Below are 20,190 nucleotides of genomic sequence, written 5' to 3'. Positions count from 1 at the left end.
GCTATTTCGTCATTGCTTCGACTTTGGCTACATTGACAAAGGAGGTGAAAAGGTGAACTTCTACAACTTATTCAGAGTCAGTATCACTGGCTTCATCTCTAGCCTTCTTCAGCATGTTGAGATGTGCGTGCACAAAAACAAGCTTTTGCACCTTGTTATTACTTAGCCTGTTCCTACGCAGAGTATGAATGTTGGCGAAGTCGGACCAGTTTCACTCACAAGCAGCTGATGATGGTGGAATCTGTAAAACGTTTCGAGCCAGAGCCATCACCGTTTTAGTCGTGCAGGTTCCCTCCAACCACGTTGAAGGCCGCATGTGGTTAGCAGAGGCCCATATTCCGGACCTTGAAAATATGGCTTCATTAGTCCTCTATTCTGCAACGTCGGAGTACACTTTTCCGACTTCGAGGTTCATGTGCTTACTGTGTTCAGAGATCCAGTCAAACGCTGACAAGACTTCCTCGTCAGTCAAGTTTTTCCCCTTGTATCTTGGGTCAAGAAGGTATGCTGCACAGTGTATGGGTCGAACTGTAAACGCCTTCCGTGTATTTAAGGCTTTTTCGGCGAGATCCCGTTCATTCTGCAGAAGAACAGAGCACTGCAGATTCGTTTGAATCTCCTCTGCTAGACTGTGAAACAAATTTCTGACGTTCGATAACAGGGCTTGGTCACTTTCTACGGCTTTGATAGCCTTTGGGATGGGTTCTAGCAAAGTATGGCATGATTTCAATGTAACCCAGAACTCTTCTGCGCCCACAACGGCAACCCTAAGAGCCTTGTCGAACTTCACGTTCTCCATTATAGCAATTTCCTGCAAAACCTTTTTGCTTCTCAAAAGGCTTTCAATGGAGAGAAAGACACCACTCCATCTCGTCTTACTCGGAAGCTTCACGCTGCAGTTCACATCTTTGCCGTACATTGCTGCCTGCCTTTCCTTGAATGTGGCCAACACCAAGTGAGTTTTCCTAACGTATTTGATGATATCTTTCGCCTGCTTATGCACATCGTGGATTGTGCAAAGTGTAAGTAGATCATTCATCAGCAGGTTCAAAGAGTGTGCGGTGCAACCAATCGCTGTAACATGAGGAAATCGCTCGACAACGAGAGCCCATGCTGCTTTCATATTACTGGCATTGTCGATTAACAGCGCCTTTACCTTTGAGCTACCGACCGATTCCATAACTGCATAGATTTCTTCTTTCAGGTAGGCCGCGGTATTCCTGTTTGTGCCGGTGTTGATTGACTTGAAAAACAGTGGCGATGGTGTGCAGAGCACAAAGTTTATAACTGATTCTCCTTCGCCGTTTGTCCAGCCATCAGTGACAAGGGTGATGCATGAAGCCTTTTCAACAGAATTTTTCACTGATGCGGTAGCGGCCTCGTATTCTGCGTCGCGCAATGATCCAGACAAGCTGTGCCGGTTTGGGGGCTTGTAAGTAGGTGTGAGTACTTTAAATGCAGCCAGCCAATGGTAATTTGTAACCAAGGCGAAGGGAGAGTTGGAAGCATATATCGCCTTTGCCAGCGCTTTATCGGCGTTCTTCTGCGCTTGACGTGTCATCGTGTCGACGAACTGAGTCAGCCTTCAACTCGCTGACGCTGCGCTGCTCGCTGTGCTGTTTACTAGGCCATGAGCTTCGCTTGAACTACGACTGCTACATGAAGGTCTGCGAGAGCGGCTTCATTGTGTCGCTTCCTCTCCGGGGATTTTCACGCACTGAGCAATGTGCCCAGAAAGGCGAGTGGCATTGGGAAAAGCATAGCTGCTGTTGCAGTGCTTACAGACTGCGGGTCCCCGTTTTCCGCCAACGGTCTCCCCGATCGTGACGTGTACCCACACGTTGGAAAGTGGCCGTACCATTGCAGAATTCGCTCCAACACGGCTCTAAATGAGCTTTTCCGCAACAGGTTTCACAAGTGTGCGAAGGAAAGCCAAAAGAAGACATTAACAAGCACCAAAAGACGAGAAACTGTAGCCAACCGACGAAGCTTCGCCCAACGTTACTAGATTACTTTTTCAGTTTGCAAGCTCCGACGCCGCGGATGTCGCCCTTGCCTGTAGCGCCGAGCGGGGGCACTCTCGTCGCTGTTTGACCGGCTTCTCGATACAGTAGCCGCGCTGACCACGTCAGCGAAAACTACAGCGAAGCATTTTTGTGCCAGGCGTTCCTTTGTTAGGTTAAACTACGCTGCAAGTTGACCGCTGCTCCTCTGTGTCCTTGCCAGATTTATGTAAGTGCGTTTCGAGTGACGCAGCTCGTGCGGCGTTGGCTCCGGCTGCAACTCAACACAAAAGCGCAACAGCGTCGGTGCACCCGAGCTATGCGTCCGTGAGTCGGTGAGGCAGAGCTGTCGACCTGTCTGCTCCCAAACCAAGGCAAGATAAGCGTTCCACGTAATGTGTGACCGCAATTCACACTGAACATCGCCAAGGCTGCAAACATTTTCTGGAAAGTGCTGGAAGAGCTAGAGAAGTGCAGCCTTGCTCGCTTGGGTTATGCTGAGCACGTGTCGGCATTCACTTGTCAGATACTGAATTTTGTTATTGCTGCAAGAATGCACTTTTTCTCTAGCACGTCTCTTGTAAAAGCGCGTCTCTTGTAACTGTTCAGCGCATTAAAAGTGGCTCCCATTAAGAGGTATGTTTTTTTTTTCTATATGAATTGAATAAACTGCTTTCAATCTGACCTGTGCTATTACCGTAATTTTTCGCGTTTTATGACCTTAATAACGTCGAAGTTTTACGGTGGTAGTCCTGCATCTCACTTTAAAAAGCACTTATGCATCGTTGACTGTCTTGCTTCAAACCGGTGGTACTTGGCCTTAGGTTTCGATATTTTCGGCAACATGCGACTCATTTACCGTGTCGTGGCTCGCCGTAAGCAAAGAATCATTTAGTTTGTAGGGAAGGAAATGCAAAAAAAAACTATACCGGACCAAGAACCAGATGTCTCATCGAAATAGCTAATGATTCAGACATCCCGATCGTACTTCTGCCGCCCAGGACCGTTCGCGCACCCTTAATCTCACTGTAGTTGCACATTCAGAAAAATATCTGTTCACTCTCTTGGAAATATCTTCGTTAAACAGGAATTACCGGCGTAAAGCGGCGTGAAACACAGCGCGCTCGTCTCATAGAGATAGCCCGTGTGACGGGAGACCGGCCGGAGCGGGCCAACAGCGTCGAAAGCACCACCTCACGAAAGGGAGACGAATGGGGCCACGTTTGGCCGCAGAACTGCAGCGGGGTTTGCTAACTGAACAGGTAATCTAATAATGTTGGCTTCGCCGACGGCGGAGCTGACATTACGTGGTCACGATGGCGATTGCTCAGCCGTCGTTCGGCATTTTGGTTTCACGTTCGCTGTTTCGGTTTCGCATTCGGCACTGTGTGTTGCCCAAACTTTATTTCTGTACTTTTTTTTCCCCTCGGAAATTTTGACTAATTTTTCCACCTGCTCCAAAAAAAAACAGAAAAAAAAGTTTTTTTCCAGAATTTTCCAGTTCTTTTCAGCACTTCGCATCTCTAGCTGAAACTACTTCCCTATAACATGATTCTTTTTGTATTTCGCGGGCTTTCTTTTAAGGCAAATAAAAGAAGCTGTATCAGTGGTATTTGAGACAAATGGTAATAGCGCTGCAATAAGACGTACAGAAGAAAGACTGACACAGCACATGCGCTAACTTTGTCTGATTTTATTTACTGCAAAGCCAGCAAATATATGGAAAATTCAAGGCATGCGCAGAAAAACACCTATACAACAGGCATCAACAAAACCGTTCAAGATATGATATCTCATTCTTGAAAAGGCGAACCGAGGTATCACTCACGCAATCTAATCCCCTCTTCCTAATGTGGAATGCTTCCAAAAGCTCCCTCGCCTTCGTATCTAAACTCCTGCCCAGAATCTTTATCTCCCGAAGCCGTGGCTCACACTTCTTGCATTGCTGGCATCTTTTTTGCCCCGGCCCATGTTCTGCCGCACGATTACACGCAAAGCACTCAGCGCAATGCTGCGAAAGATGTGCACCTTCTAGATTTGTTAGCGATCGTGCGTGCTCAGCCGCGCGGTCATTAACGCACCGCCCCGTTTGGCCCACATAGGCTTTTCCGCAGGTCAGTGGTATTTCATACACCACACCTGTGCAGCACTTCACGTACTGCTTGCCATGCTTTTTGTTGCAGGAGCTCTTTTTATCGCTCCCAATGCGCGCGCATAGCTGGCCAAGCTTTCGTGGCGCAGAAAACACGACCGGCACGCCATGTCGCTTTGCAACTTTCTTCACATTGTGCGCGACCCTGTGCACATAAGGCACCACTTCTGGTCTCACGGACTGTTTGTTCGGCTCAGTCGACTTGTGAAACATCGCACACTTGACTTTTCTTAGGAGGGCTTCAGCAACTGCTGTGGGGCACGCCGCCGCCAATCAACCGGTCATGCAGAAGCATTTTCTTCTCCTACAGGCTATCTTATCCTGGACCACCGCATCTGAACAGCTCGACATTGACTGCTCGTTCCCTTTCGCGGTGAACGACACCGACCATTTCACTTGGCTGCCGGCCGAGACCGGAAACAGCAGTGATGACTACAAGCTTCACCTTCAACCGCGATTCCTGGCGATGAACGGGACCGTCATCTGGCAACCCATTGCCAGTACCACCACCGGAACTGCACGACTACATAAGCCGCTGCCCTGCTGGAGCCACTTGGGGCACGCCGCCGCAAATCAACCGGTCATGCAGAAGCATTTTCTTCTCCTACAGGTTAGTTACTTACCTGGTGCCAAATTTATCCGCTCTAGTGATCGTTTCTTGCTGGCGGTGTCGTGCCCCAAAGACACCTGTGATTTTTGTCGAAGGATTTTATCTATTGCTGGTTTTTATTGCCTTAATGCTCATCTTACTTGCCTTTTGCTCGCTTTGTCCGGGGATGTTGAGCTGAACCCAGGTCCTGCCGAGAACGACATCCCTCCGTCTTTAGAATCAATCTCCCAAGCAGTACTGCGCATCGAATTGAGCCAGAACACCATTCTGTCAGAGCTTGCCGTGATCAGATCCGCACAAACTAGCATTGAGGACTCCGTACGTCGACTTCCATCACGCGTTGAAATCCTTGAAAAAATCGTAGCAGTCAACCCTGAGAGTTGCGCTGCTCCTAAAACCACCTCTGACTTCACGAAGCTTTCATCTGACTTCAAACTTTTGAAGGATAAGTACGACGATGCCGAGAATCGCTTACGCCGCTCGAACCTGTTATTCTTCGGCATCACAGACGAATTCGATGAAACTTGGGAACAGTCCGAAGCTCATGTTGTTTCCTTTTGCTCCGAAAAGCTCGAAATTTCAATTGATAGCAATAAGATTGAACGTGCGCACCGTTTGGGTCGCTTCGAGACAGGCAAAAACCGTCCAATCATTGTCAAGCTGGCACACTTCAAAGACAAATCGAGAATATTGCTTGCCGGGCCGAAGCTTAAGGAAACAGCATTTTCTGTTCGCGAAGATTTTTCAGCTAAGGTTCGATTAGCTAGAAGGAAACTTTTCGCTTACGGTCAGCAAAGCAAAGCATCGTTCAAGATTCGTTTCGACAAGCTACTCATCGGCAAAAAGCATTTCGTCTATCAAGCAGATACGGATTCCGTAGTTGAGCTGAAACCATAGCGATTACCCCAAGCGCCGCACGACCCGCAATATCATCTTTCAAGTCCTTCTCAGTGCCCACGCCCTATTGCAGCCTATCAGAAAACCTCGGTTTTGCTAACAAATATTCGAAGCTACTTGCCTAAAAAAGAAACAGTTGAAGCCCTTCTTGATGACCTCAGCACAGACATCGCATTATTCACTGAATCATGGCTGACACCCGACATTCAAGATTTCGAACTACTTCATGACAATCAGTCATTTAACGTGTACCGCCGAGATAGAGTAGACCGCAGGGGAGGCGGCATCCTTGCCCTAGTGAAATCAAGCTTTTCTTCCACTCTAGTTAGTATTACCAGCCATAGCGAAATATTATGCATTAAATTCTCCTTTCCCTTTAGTACCAACATACTAGTCGCATGCTACAGAGCCCCCGACAGCGATCCCTCGTTTATTAATGACCTTCACTCTGTTCTTGAAGACTTACAGTATCGTTTCCCTCACGCCAATCTTAGTCTGTGGGGACTTCAATTTCCCTGACATCAACTGGGAAAACCTGACTGCATCATCTCGGCAATCCAAAGACTTTCCCCGCAGGGAGGCGTCTGCAGCATGCAGACGTTGGTGAGTGGCGACACCACGGGGTTAACCCGAGCATCCGCAGGGACATCCCCTCAGGGGGATGATGGTGAACAATGCGTCACCACGGACCCGAGCATCCGCGCTTAGCCGTGCGTGGCATCGCCGTGTCCGGGGAAAAGGGAATCCTGGTGGTTGAGCCGATGCCGAGCGTTTGGACCCTTAAGGCCCCTCGGCGGAGGCAACACACCACTTTGGCCCCAGCTTCCTGTAGACGGCACCTCCGGCCTGACCCGACCGGGGGAAATCGGCAGTCGCCTTTTCCTATCCTCCCCTCTATCTTTCACTTTACTATCTCCTTTCTTACAACTCTCCTGTATCCTCCTCTTTTCTTCGTTTTTTCCTCTTTTTCCTGGCGGCGAGGGTTAACCGTGTGTGACCAACTACCCTGAGTTGAGTCATATTAGGTTATAGTTAAGGTGTACAGCTGGCGTGAGCAGGACTTGCTTTCAAGTTCCTGTCGCGTCCCCCTGTTGGACTCCATGGTGGGTGGCTGGCACCATGACCGAAAAACCTCAATTTTTTATGGCTCCCCCCCTTTAAAAACCTGATCGCTCTCTTAAAAGAGTGCGGAACGAGGCAGCAGACTTTTTTTCGAAAAAGAAACCTACATTCACAAAGTTTCATGTGATACATAGCAACAGTGACGAAAAGCAAGCTCGAATAATATCCCCATTCCTTGTAACCAAATGTTTAACAGATACCTTAGGGCCTGGCTACAAGGTATCCAAAATGTCCAGTGGCGACCTACTCCTCGAACTCCGTGAGAGCATCCAATGCTCAAAACTCTCAAACATCGATTCCATAGGGGACATCTCTGTCTCCGTAACTCCCCACCGATCCCTCAACACAGTCAAAGGCGTAATCTCAGAGGCTGACTTCATCCATCTAACAGAAACCGAAATGCTTGAAGGACTTTCCGATCAAAATGTAATTGAAGTGCACAGAATCAAAATCCGTAAAGACAACAAAGAAATAGACACCAAACACATGGTCCTCACGTTCAACACCAGCAGTTTGCCCGAAACGATCGATGTTGGATACCTGAAAATCACCGTAAGGCATTACATACCCAATCCCCGTCGCTGTTTCAATTGCCAAAAGTTTGGCCATGGCTCACAGAGCTGCCGTGGCCGCAAAACCTGCGCGAAATGCGCATCGAAGGACCACCAGTCTCAGGAATGCGACGCAGCACTACGCTGCGCAAACTGCGAAGGCGACCACGCTGCGTACTCCAGGGCGTGTCCGTCCTGGAAAAAGGAAAAAGAAATCATCACCATTAAGACCAAAGAAAACATTTCATTCAAAGAAGCGAGGAGGCGTTTTGCGCTTACCAACACATTCTCCTTCACAGCGAAACCTAACTTCGCTGATGTGGTGCGCGGGGGCGTAGCACCACACAGCACTCCGGCACCTGCCGAGGCCAGTTCTACTGCGCCTGTGGCAGGGCCACCCACGCCCCAGGCAGGGACAGCGAAGGCTGCTCTGCCAACTCCAAGCCAGGGAGTGCCGGCCCATGGGTCGACATCCCGCAGGACTTCCCCCCGTCGGGGGAGGCCTGACACTCACCCACCCGCGGCTTCCCCGCGGTCGTCCAGCACCTCTTGCGAGGTAATGGACCAAACTCCCAGCCCGCCTGCTTTACAGCGGCGGAACAGCTCCCTTGAGCGGAAAAAAGACAGGACCGTCATAACGGCCCCAGAAAATAAGTAAACTCTCAATCACTCCTATCCCAAACATAAATATGGCTTTTCTGGTTCAGTGGAACTGTAGAGGAATGTTGAGGAACTACAGTGACATAAAAGATATTCTAGGGTCAATCTCGCCCGTAGCTTTATGTCTTCAGGAGACCAATCTTAGTCCACAACATGCAAATATCCTGAAACACTATAAAACTTTTAGACGCGATCGTGAGCAGGAAAATAGACTCTCTGGAGGCGTCGCGATTGTTGTGCAAAGCGGCGTCCCTGCTCGAGAAATCACACTCAAAACAAAGCTTGAAGCTGTTGCGGTCAGTGTTGTCAGCCATAAAACAATTTCTATCTGTTCTCTATATATTCCTCCACATTTTACATTAACAGTCCACGATTTACAAGAACTTGTCAATGAACTTCCAGAACCGTATCTAGTAGTTGGGGACTTTAACGCTCACTCCCCTTTTTGGGGAAGCGAGCACCGTGACTCTAGGGGTCAAATAATTGAAGATTTTATCCTCACAAATAATGTATGTCTTTTAAATACAGAAAAAGCCACATACTGCTCCCCTGCCTCGGGGAAAAAGACCTTTTTAGATTTGTCTTTTAGCTCACCTTCTGTTTTTAATGATTTTAACTGGGACGTCATTGACAATCCATATGGCAGCGATCACCTCCCTGTACTAATCACTTTAACATCCCCACCGGAAATAATCCCCACAAGGCCACGTCGCTGGAAGCTCCACCTCGCCGACTGGTCACTTTTTAGAGCAAAGGCAACTTTAGAAAATATAGTTTTAGAAAATCTTACTATCGACCAGATAAACGAAAAGTTTACTAATTGTATCATAACTGCCGCACTCACAGCTATTCCTCAGTCGTCAGGAGTGACACGACAAAACCATAAAGTATGGTGGACAAAAAAATGTAAAGAAGCTAAAAAACAACAAAACAGGGCTTGGGGTAAATTCCGTAGGTATCCGACACATGCTAATCTCTTAATTTTTAAAAAGGCAAAAGCTAAAGCTCGGTACGTCCGTCGCAGTGCCGAGAAAGCTTCATGGCAGAATTATGTTTCATCTATCAACAGTCAGATCCCATCTAAAAAAATGTGGGAGCAGGTTCGAAAACTAAACGGTAGCTTTTCACCATTCACAATTCCGCTTTTAACAACACCTGGCACACAAACAAGCATAGAGGAACAGGCAGACATATTGGGTGAACATTTCACTGCAGTTTCAAGTTCATCACACTACACACAGTCCTTTTTAAAATACAAAAATACAGCTGAAAAACAGCGGCTGCCAACAACTGGAGGTGCAAATGAAAAATACAATAGTCTAATTACCCGCCAAGAAATCAACAGAGTACTGTCTGCCGGAAAAAAAACTGCTCCAGGACCCGACCATATACGTTATGAAATGCTTGCACATCTTTCTGAGCCTGCCATAGAAGCACTTTTGAGATTCTTCAACACAGTTTGGATGTCAGGGAAAATACCTGTAGCCTGGAAGAAAGCTATTATTGTACCGTTTCTTAAACCTAGTAAACCCCCAACCTCTCCTAGCAGTTATAGACCCATAGCCTTAACCAGTTGCCTCGCCAAATCCTTCGAAAGTGTCCTAAATATAAGACTAACCTTTGTTCTTCAATCCTGTGAACTGCTTGATATCCATCAGTGTGGATTTAAAAAAGGATGCTCCACTACAGATCACTTAGTCCGCCTTGAAAATACTGTCAGAGAAGCTTTTATACACAAACAACACTGTCTTAGCGTCTTTTTTGATTTAGAAAAAGCATATGATACAACCTGGAGGTTCGGGATTCTCCAGGACTTTGCTGAGCTCGGCATCCGTGGCAGAATGCTCAACTCCATTAAAGACTTTTTGTCTAACCGCTCATTTAATGTCCGCCTAGGCTCGACCCTTTCGAGGGACTTCATTCAGGAAAATGGAGTTCCTCAAGGGTGCATTTTAAGCACAACTCTCTTCGTTGTAAAAATGAATTCTATTAGAAAAATAATCCCAAGGTCCATTATGTATTCAATGTATGCTGATGATCTGCAGATAGCATGTACATCTTCCAATATATCCACATGCGAACGACAAGTACAGCTTACAATCAACAAAATGGCAACATGGGCAGACAAGAATGGTTTCCAGTTCTCAACACAGAAAACAGTGGCCTTACTTTTTTCACTCAAACGAGGCTTGCACACAAATCCAACATTACACCTCAACCAAACCGAGCTGCCTTTCAAAAACGAACACAAATTTCTAGGCATCACCGTCGATAAAAAACTTACTTTCCTGCCTCACATAAATGCACTGAAAAAGAAGGCGTCGCGAGCACTGAACATATTGAAAGTCCTATCACGCAAACGCTGGGGTTCTGATCGGGTATGTCTTCTACACATTTATCGCTCTGTAGTACGTTCCGTTTTAGATTATGGTTGCATAGTGTATGGATCAGCAAGGCCATCGTACTTGAAGCGACTGGATCCTGTGCACAATTTTGGATTGCGCCTTTCAACTGGTGCGTACAGGACGTCACCCATAAATAGCCTGTATGTCGAAACCAATGAACCACCACTTGCAGACAGACGAACAATGCTCACATGCTCATACATTTTAAAGATCCGTTCCCAGCCTAAACACATCTGTTACCCACTCGTTACAAAGTGCCCATCCCGAACACTATTTACCAACAAACCTCTAGCAATCAGACCACTTCTTCTCCGCTTTGAAGAGAAATGCCAAGAACTAGACATAATAAACGTATTACCTAATATTGCCTGCAAACCTGATCCACTCCCGCCTTGGTACTGCCTACCATCTGTGTGCGACTTCACATTAACACAATTTCAGAAAAAACATACTCCACATGAACAGATATTACAAGAATATTTAGCACTCAACGAAAAATACAGAGAATACGAAGCATTTTATACCGATGGATCAAAATCGGCGCAATACGTGGGAAGTGCTGTAGTTCAGAATAATTGGGAAAAAATAGTACGGCTACCTGAGTGTACATCCATTTTCACCGCCGAGTGTTACGCAGTCTTGGTGGCTGTAGAAAAAATAATAAATGAGAACATTCAGAACAGTATCATTTACACTGATTCTCTGAGCATACTAACCTCACTTCACCATAGCAATGCAGTGACACCACTAATCGGGGATATCATACATAACATAACAAGCGCCACAATACAGGGACAAGACATAAAATTTTGCTGGGTTCCCAGCCACATTGGAATCGCTGGCAATGAGAAAGCAGATGAATGTGCAGGAAAAGCTCGAAACAAAGAAATAAAGAAAGTGTACATTCCCTACAAAGATGGTATGAAGTTGGTACAGTGGAAATTAAGAAATAAATGGCAGTCGCAATGGAATACCGAAAGAAATAATACGCTACATTTAGTAAAACCCATTCTAGACGAATGGAAATCATGCTCACACCAAAAACGATTCATCGAAGTTATTTTATGCCGTCTCCGTATAGGACACACACATCTCACACACAACTTCCTGCTAACAAAGAAAGACAAACCTGTTTGCGAGCAATGCGGACATGAACTTACCGTAAACCACATACTACTATCATGCACAAAACTTGAATAATTAAGAAAAAAATATTTTGCTACATTTTACAAAGAACATATCCCATTTCATCCAGCGTTGATTTTAGCTGAATATGCACTCGTTAGTATACTTGATGTTTTTAGCTTTTTAAGGGAAGCCGGTCTTCTTCAAAACCTGTAATTTTCTGACCCTGTGCTTCTCTACTTAGAACTATACACCTCAGCCACTTTCTCAGTCCTGAGAGGGAGGCTGAGGTTTTTTATCTGAGTAGTTGGGGGCCTCGAGATCCTTGGCAAGCCAAGGATGTCCACGGAGGTCAACCAACTTTTAAAAGCTTCTACAAGCAGCCATTTCTAAAAAGTTTGTATTTAATCAGCCAGGTAATAAAAATAACTTTTAGGCCCTTTACACCACCGTTTTTATCAACTTTGTTTTCACACTCTGCTCAAGCATATTTTTTTCCATACCTTGTTCTTGGCGCATGATAGCCTTAGCTGCTTATGCGCCAATAAACCCAACACAACACAACACAATCCAAAGACTTTTTAGAGCTAGTCCTTACCTCAACCTTTCTCAAGCTGTGTGCCTTCCAACGCGAGGTTCAAACATTCTGGACCTAGTCCTCGTTTCTAACCCTCAATTGATCGAATCGCTTTCGTGTACTAGTGGACTAAGCGATCACTGCCTAATATCTTTCAACCTTTCCATTCAAATTCCCATCCGCCAACCGTCTATTAAATATATCCGAGATTATTCCAAGGCTGACTTCGCGAGCATTAACGCCCATCTCGAAGATTTCCTTTGCGCTTTTGGAATCTACAGACACACGAAATCGGTGAATGAAAACTGGTGTTTTTTTAAGGAAAAACTTTTATCTCTTATAGATACTTATGTCCCGCTAATCTGCATCCGAGGTGACACCGGTAAACCCTGGTACTCCAATGCGCTTAGAAAATTATCTCGAAAGAAGAAACGCTTCTTCCGCAGTGCCAAGAAATCAGGATGCACTGTGAGGTGGCAGAAATACGTCGATTGCCTACACGACCTTCGAATAGAAAATTTTACTGCCACGACCTCATGAACATATTACGAGTGAACCCGAAAACATTTTGGAGCCTACTCATGCCCAATAAAAACCATTCCTACAATATTTCTTTGAAGGCGCGAGACGGCTCCGATGTTACAGATCTTGAGCGCTCCGATGTAATGAACACATATTTCACCTCTGTTTTCACTCATGAGCCCACAGAAAGCAGCAGCTTTGACCTGCCTAACCTTAATTATGCACCTATGCCACCTATTGTCATCACGTCAGAGGGAATCTTAAATCTCATTGACAGCCTGCAACCACACACTTCTCCTGGACCAGACAACATCCCCGCCAAGATCCTCAAAGGAACAAAATACATTACAAGCCAAATCCTACAACTGATTTTCGCCCAATCTCTCGAAACTAGCCAACTTCCGGAAGACTGGAAGATAAGCAAAGTTGTACCAATTTTCAAAGCTGGAGATCGCACCGACCCCTCGAATTACCGACCGATTTCATTGACATGTATCTCGTGTAAACTCTTCGAGCACATATTACACTCACAAATTGCATCTCACCTCGATCAGAATTCTTTTTTCTTTCTCAATCAGCATGGTTTCAGGGCAGGCTTTTCGTGCGAAACACAACTCTTCGAGCTCACTACTGATCTTCACTTAAATTTAGACTCCTCATTTCAAACCGATATCATCTACTTAGATTTTGCCAAAGCCTTCGATCGCGTCCCCCACCAACGCCTGCTGTCCAAGCTCTCCCGTCTGTCACTCGACCCTCTTACTTTATCATGGATTCATTGCTTCTTAACCAACCGCCAACAGTTCACAGTCATCGCCGGTCGTACTTCCGAAACTACTCGAGTAATCTCCGGGGTCCCCCAGGGATCGGTTCTTGCTCCGTTACTGTTTTTAATATTTATCAATGATCTACCTTCTGGCATCTCATCAACCGTCCGTCTTTTCGCGGACGATTGCGTCATCTATCGCCGCATCAGCAACAGCAGTGACCAGACAATATTACAGGAAGACCTCAGCAGAATCCAGAAGTGGTGCTCCGACTGGTTAATGCAGCTCAATGTTTCAAAATGTAAATTCATGCAGATTTCACGCAAACGCTCCAATCTTTATTTCCCATACACCCTGAACTCCATAGCCTTGTCTCAAACTAATTCATACAGGTACCTCAGCATTGAGATAACGACCAGTCTAACATGGGCAGATCACATAACAAAATTATGCGCTAGTGCTTCCAGGTCACTTGGATTCATCCGGAGATCACTTGCCATGTCCCCCCCAGCCATCAGAGAACTAGCATATGAAACATATATTCGCAGCAAACTAGAATACGCCTCAACAATATGGAACCCGCACCAAGCCTACCTCATTGACTCACTCGAGGCCATCCAGAACCGGGCAGCACGTTTCATCACCTCGCTGTACATATCTCGGCTCAGTGTTACTCTCATGAAATCATCTCTCGGTTTCAAATCATTAGCGCTTCGCCGAAAAATTTCAATCCTCTGCCTATTCCACAAACTGTACTTTAATTTTCCAGCACTTCGTGACAACCTTCTGCGCACTCCGGTACGATCATCTCGCCGTTTATATAATTCATTTAGCATTCAGCGCTTGCACGGCTCCACCAATGCATTCAACAAATCGTTTCTTCCTTGCGCGATCGAATTTTGGAATAACTTACCCGAAAACATTGTCGTTGAAACTAATCCTTCCAACTTTAGACAGCTACTCATCGACCATTTCCAAGAAAAATAAAACTTTCCATGTATCAGCTGCGATGTGCTACAAAATGATCGCTTTATTGGACGCGTTGTTTTACTGTGGTGTGTATTTCTGTATGTTTTATTTTTCACATTGTTTTTGATTGACTATATTAATGTATTTACTATTTTGCTTGTTTCTCACATTGTCTTTGATTGACTTCATAATTTGTTTACTGTTTTGCTTTGTCTAGCTTTCTTTCTAGTTTTTATTCTTTTTTTTTCTCTCTTGTTTTTTTGCCTTTTCTTGTGTATGACCGTCGGACACTTGTATCCCCCCCCTTATGTAATGTCCCCACGGGACCCTTAAGGGTTAATAAATGATGATAAATGATGATGATGATAACCGTGCATGGGAACCCCGCCGAAACCAACCGATCAACTTGCGTATCAAAACTCGTCTGCATAGCATGGTGACACGACTTCACGAGAGCCGACTCAAGGCAGAGGCAGCCGCCGCGGTGGCTCAGTGGCTATGGTGCTCGGCTGCTGTCCCGAAAGACGCGGGTTCGATCCCGGCCGTGGCGGTTGAATTTCTTTGCAGGAGAAATTCGAGGCCCGTGTACTGTGCGATGTGAGTGCACGTTAAAGAACCCCAGGTGGTCGAAATTTCCGGAGCCCTCCACTACGGCGTCTCTCATAGCCTTAGTCGCTTTGGGACGTTAAACCCCATAAACCAAACCAAACCATCAAGGCAGAGGCGAGCAATGGCGCGTTTTACAGTTTTTGAATGTGCTGATGTGTAAGGCAAAAGTTCCTTCGGGGCTCGAGGGGAGTAACGCCAACAAACATGATCCTCGCCCAGGGTAATATTAAGATCTAAAAACTGTAAGCACCCCCCTCTGGGTAGCTAATGAGTGAAAACCAACCCCCTCCCCTCTTTTTGGAGGTTGGCTAAAACTGTGCTTACAGCATCCGTGTCGGTCAAGTTTTTTGTTCTTAAAAACAACTAGAAAATCGTCAACATACCTAAATACTTTTAGTACTCCCTTCCCTGTTAAACTTAGTTCTAGGGCGTGGTCAATAAATGCTAGAAAAATGTTAGTAAGAACTGGAGCTACACAGGTTCCGATGCAAATCCCTTGTCTTTGGCGGTAAAATTTGTTGTCAAAAGAGACAAACGTCACACTAAGATAAAATTCAAGCAACTAGATAAAATCACAAATTGACACGCCTGAGGAGTTCTCGAATCCAACAGCACCGCTACTTTCTATGGCATTCCTCACGCAAGTGAACAAGGCATCGTGGGGAACCGAATAAAACAAGTCTTCTACATCCACTGAAAAAACATTACCAATAGAGGCATTTCCCTCCAGAAGCCTAACAACATCTTTTCAACTTTTTGTAGCAAAAGGATCATGAAGACTAAGTGAGCGCTGATGCTTCTGTAAGAATTTGCTAAGAACCACCTGCCACGACCATTCTCACTGACCACAGTTCTAAAAGGTATCGACGGTTTGTGCGTTTTTTCTGCAAAAAATACAGAAAGAGCATTGCATTTACTGTTACTGATGTCCTTTGCCATCCTACCTAATTCCAAGTCCTTACACAACAAGATCGCCTTCATTTTTATCCTCGTTGCGCTAGCTTTCAAAGGAACAAAGTTATTGGCAATCGCTACAGTTGCTCTTGTTCGGAACTCTCCTTCGGGAAGCGCCACGAAGCCACCATCCGTGTTGGCTTGGAGAAGCCGGAGCCAGTGCTGTCTGAAGTAGGACACAACTTTTGCCATGGGATCCTTGCCTGGTCCAGTAGAGGATCGACTTGTAGATCTGGTCAGTGCATCCACACCATTAAAGAGGCACCTTTCCTTGTTTTCTTCTGCAGCCTTTCCTGCGATGCGTCTGTTTAGAGCGAGGAACTCATGTGCTTGAACCCGTGGTTCATGGCTGAACTTCGGGCCATGGTTCAACGTGTTTCTTACGTCGTTGGGAAGCTCTACTTTCCCGATGACAGTCACACCTTTTCCCGTTGGCTTCTCAGTCTTCTGTAAGGCAGTAGACAGCAACACTTCGTTCAGAGCGTGAGCCCACCAAAACTCTGTCAATCTTCCTGTAAGGCGACGAATCGCACGAAGATTCTTCTCCGCCAGCCACCCAGGATCCAGCTTGTAACATAGAGCCCGCACATGGTCTTCACATCTTCTAATTTGTCTCCACAGCTCTGTTTTAAGAAACTTGCAAATGCGCTTGAGTAGCCCTACGGGTGGTCGCAAATACCCAAACAGTGCAGCCACATCCACTGGAACGAGACCCTTTCGAAGGCAAAACGATATATATCTTGCACGGCATGTTGATGCTACGATGAGAAACACAAATGTATCGAGTTGAGCAGACGACGGATGGTCACACACAAAAGGGCCCTGGGTTTTCGACAGATTGTTTAGAAGAACGTCAATTTGGGCTAGATGATGCATTATTTGAGACAAATGGTAACAGCGCTGCAATAAAAAACAACAACAAACAATAAAAAACATTAAAAAAAGCAAAAAAACTTGACCTACACGGATGCTGTAAGCACAGTTTTAGCCAACTTCCAAAAAGAGGGGAGGTGGTTGGTGTTCACTCATGAGCTACCCAAAGGGGGGTGCTTACAGTTTTTAGATCTTAATATCACCCTGGGCGAGGATCATGTTTGTTGGCGTTACTCCCCTCGAGCCCAGAAGGAGCCTTGCACATCAGCACATTCAAAAACTGTAAAACGCGCCATTGCTCGCCTCTGCCTTGAGTCGGCTCTCGGGAAGTCGTGTCACCATGCTATGCAGAGGAGTTTTGATACGAAAGTTGATCGGTTGGTTTCGGCGGGGTCCCCATGCACGGTTATCACAGCAGTTGCTGAAGCCCTCCTACGAAAAGTCAAGTGTGCGATGTTTCACAAGTCGACTGAGCCGAACAAACAGTCCGTGAGACCAGAAGTGGTGCCTTATGTGCACAGGGTCGCGCACAATGTGAAGAAAGTGGCAAAGCGAAATGGCGTGCTGGTCGTGTTTTCAGCCCCACGAAAGCTTGGCCAGCTATGCGCGCGCAATTGGAGCGATAGAAAGAGCTCCTGCAACAAAAAGCATGGCAAGCAGTACGTGAAGCAGTACGCACAGGTGTGGTGTATGAAATACCACTGACCTGCGGAAAAGCCTATATGGGCCAAACGGGGCGGTGCGTTAATGACCGCGCGGCTGAGCACGCACGATCGCTAACAAATCTAGGAGGTGCACATCTTTCCCAGCATTGCGCTGAGTGCTTCGTGTGTAATCGTGCGGCAGAACATGGGCCGGGGCAAAAAAGATGCCAGCAATGCAAGAAGTGCATACCTTGGTTCGCCTTTTCAAGAATGAGATATCATATCTTGAACGGTTTTGTTGATGCCTTTTGTATCGGTGTTTTTCTGCCCATGCCTTGATTTTTTCATACGAGGTCTGTTAGAAAAGTATCCGAGCTTTGGTCGAAGAAAAAAAACTGGCATAAATGGAGCGTTAGAAACCTAATAACCTTCAAAGTAGTCTCCTTGGGGCTCCATATACATCTCCCAGCGGTGCTGCCATTGTTGGACGTATTCTGAAAAGGCCCTTTTCGGAATGGAATTTAGCTCTGCTGTCGTTGCAGCCATAATGTCCTTTCTTTTCTGAAATCGCGCTCCTTTCAATGACCTCTTCATTTTAGGAAACAGCCAGAAGTCGTAGGGGGACATATCAGGAGAGTAAGGAGCCTGTTGAACTACAGGAGTCTCGTTTTTCGCCAGAAAAGTCTGAATCAAATGCGAGGAATGTGGAGGAGCAATGCCGCGAGGGATGCGCCAATTTCTTGTTGACCTCAATTCCGGTCTCTTGCGCCGCACAGCACCACTCAGGCGATGGAGGACATCGCTGTAGTACTGTTTAGCCATTCTTTGACCCTGTGGGGTGCGTACTCGTGGTGTGCCGCACAGAGGGAGTGAAAAAAGCAGTCAGCATCACTTTGACATTGCTGCGCACTTGGCGGGCCTTCTTTGGTCTTTGTGACGTGGAATGCGTCCTCTGTGACGACTTGGATTTGGTTTCCGGGTCGTATCCGTACACCCAAGACTCGTCACTAGTGATTACGGCGTCGGTGAAGTCAGGGTAACTGTTTGTGGAATCCAGCATCATCTGTGAGACTTCAACACGAAGCTGCTTTTTCTCCACCGTCAGCAGCTTTGGCACGAATTTCGCCGCAACTTTCTCCATGGCCAAATCTTCAGTGATAATGGAATGTGCAGAAAAATTGCTGATGTCCACCTCTTCCGCAATTTCTCGGATAGTCACACAACAGTCCCGCATCACAACAGCGTTCACTTCGGCAATTACCTGGTCATTTCGGCATGTTGATGGCCGACCGGAGCGTGGATCTCTCTCCACGGATGTGCGGCCGTCTTTAAACCAGTTCCACCACTGCTTAATCTGTGTGGTGCTCATAGCATCATCACCGAAAGCCGTCTGAACATTTCGAATGATTTCCACTTGGCTATCGCCAAGTTTCTGGCAAAATTTGAGGCAGTAGCGCTGCTCCTCTCGCTCAGCCATTTTCCTTGCAACAAAAAACCGACGAGAGCACTGCGCACTGCCTCACTCAAACGCTGCTTCCCAGCGACTGACGCTATCGGCAGGCGCGGACAAATTCGTGCATGCGCACGAGGGTTCAAGGTCGGCTGCTGTAAGCGCGCTTGTTTCATATCCACCAGGTGTTCGCGAAAAAAAATAAAGTCGGATACTTTTTTAACAGACCTCGTATATTTGCTGGCTTTGCAGTAAATAAAATTAGACAAAGTTAGCGCATGTGCTGTGTCAGTCTTTCTTGTGTATGTCTTATTGCAGCGCTATTACCATTTCTGTCTCAAATAATGCACCATCTAGCCCAAATTGACGTTCTTCTGAACCATGTATCAGTGGTACTTGATTGCAAACATGGCAAACGGTTATTTTTCTATGGGATCTACAATTCTTGCATTGACACTTTCTTCCTGAAGCCAATAATTAAAAAGTTGGCTAATTAGTCTCTGCTAATTAATCACGTTTGCATAATTAAAACATGCGAGGACAAGCGACTGGCAACAGCCCCCAGTTGGTCTCACTGGGCTAGGGCACTTCATCTGTTTTAAAAGCTTGATTACATTTAGCTGGGAAACCCTGTATATAGATCAGAAGAAAACAGTGTACAGGACAATCAACGGAAAAATTCTATTAAAAAACCATTAGGCACATGGCTAAAAGGCGATAAAAAAATCACAGTAGTACACAACACCAACATTGCGAAGTTTAGTCTACAGACATAAAGTTAGACGTAACGTTGCGTCACCAGGTAAACAAGCATGCGCATGATTATTCACTTTGCTTACAATCAGTCCTAAGATGAGAAGTCGCAAATCATGAAGAACAGCATGAAGAAGCGACCAGTTACACGTGATCTAGGAAACACACAGACGCAGTGAACAGCATATTCAGTAGCAAGAATATATGTTAGAAGAGAAACTTATGGCTACCAGCGGAAAAACTGGGCATTAAGAGAGTATGGAACTCAATTTTTTTGTGCTTTGACTTAAACCTGACGACACTGTATTAAACTTATACATAAGGTAAGACTCTCTAATTTCCTGGTCACGACTAGTTCTAAAGCCTGATTGCGGAATGGTAGCTGAAGTCTAATCAAATGAGTGCAGCGGGTGAGTTGGACACATCTTGATAGCGGTAAGTCCGGTAGGGATTGAACGTGGTCTCTGTGGTTGTCAAACCGTAATCTAAAGAGGTTTTCACTCTGACGTGCATATTGCAAATTACGTACGGTACGCTGCAGAAGATA

The 20,190-nt window shown here is 46.0% G+C and overlaps 1 pseudogene; it reads right to left on the bottom strand.

Annotated features, from left to right (window-relative positions):
• Positions 1 to 16,500, bottom strand: part of LOC149355907 (uncharacterized) — a 30,456-nt pseudogene extending 13,956 nt beyond the window's left edge.
• Between the last annotated feature and the right edge of the window lie 3,690 nt (positions 16,501 to 20,190).

The sequence above is a fragment of the Amblyomma mixtum genome, chromosome 3 (genome assembly GCF_055824585.1).
Source record: "Amblyomma mixtum isolate Tamu chromosome 3, ASM5582458v1, whole genome shotgun sequence".
Lineage (NCBI taxonomy): Eukaryota > Metazoa > Arthropoda > Arachnida > Ixodida > Ixodidae > Amblyomma > Amblyomma mixtum.
Note: the sequence above shows the minus strand (reverse complement) of the source record. Positions and strands in the feature narration are given on the sequence as shown.